The 930-nt window shown below is 43.0% G+C and overlaps 1 non-coding gene across 1 annotated transcript; it reads right to left on the bottom strand.

Annotated features, from left to right (window-relative positions):
* Positions 1-400: 400 nt before the first annotated feature.
* On the bottom strand, positions 401-464 carry LOC129402936 (U7 small nuclear RNA). The gene has a single exon (XR_008628950.1). It is a non-coding gene; the product is annotated as a U7 small nuclear RNA (small nuclear RNA).
* Between the last annotated feature and the right edge of the window lie 466 nt (positions 465-930).

Raw genomic sequence — 930 nt, 5'->3', positions numbered from 1 at the left:
AGATAGGCAAAAATTAAATAGTGATTTGGAATTTTCTGTGCCTGCTTTTGTGCATTATATAACATCATGTACTTGAACCCACCTGGGCCCCAAAGTGAGATTTTGTGAGTAAGGAGTGACTTTTAAAAATTATTCTGATCTGAAAAATCAAGCTGCAGTAATCTGAGAAGACTGATCCTCAGTCTCAGGTGAGTGGAAAGAGTGATTTTAATTTTATTAAAAATTTGGTTGTCTTTTAGTATATCACACATTTCAGTATAAATCCCAATATAAGTCCTTTGGAGAAGTCACGAGACTATCGGTAATAAAAATTATCACTTACATTTGAGATGCCAAATCTAAGAGCAAACTCTGTTTTTCAGGAACATGCAATCTGTATGCAGAATTTTGGGGGGTGGGGGTGGGTGCTTTCTGGTAGCAACCAGACAACCTGCTAGGCAAATACTAAAAGAGCTGTGACACTCATGCAGAAAGAAATAAGAGTACTCTTGGTAGGAGAGAAGGTCAGTACACTTTGGCCAGTTCTCAGAAACAGATTGAATAGAAAAAAAGTACACGTTTGCTCTGCTTGTACTGGAGTAATTCTAAAAGTCCAGGCCTTTGGGGCCTAGGCGATAAAAGACAGGAATGGATACTTGGGACCCTGAGGCCCCAGTTCAATCCCTGGTACCATATGGACCCGGAGCATGACCAGGTGTAGCGCTGGCGCTCCCAGGGCTCAGAGCCAGCATCCCCGAGCACTGCCGTGTTGCTGAGTCCAAGATCCGGATGAGCGGGTGGCTGAGTCAAGCTGAGTCAGGCTGAGTCAAGCAGCCTGGGCCCCCAGCGCCCCGTGCAATGCTTAAGAACTCCTCCGACCCAAAATAGAAGTTTAAAAAATGAATTACATTTAAAAAATAGTATTGAATCCCAATGAGATACACAGTTAGA

This window comes from Sorex araneus, chromosome 2 (genome assembly GCF_027595985.1).
Source record: "Sorex araneus isolate mSorAra2 chromosome 2, mSorAra2.pri, whole genome shotgun sequence".
NCBI lineage: Eukaryota > Metazoa > Chordata > Mammalia > Eulipotyphla > Soricidae > Sorex > Sorex araneus.
The sequence above is the reverse complement of the archived record's forward strand: the minus strand, read 5'-3'. Positions and strand labels throughout refer to the sequence as shown.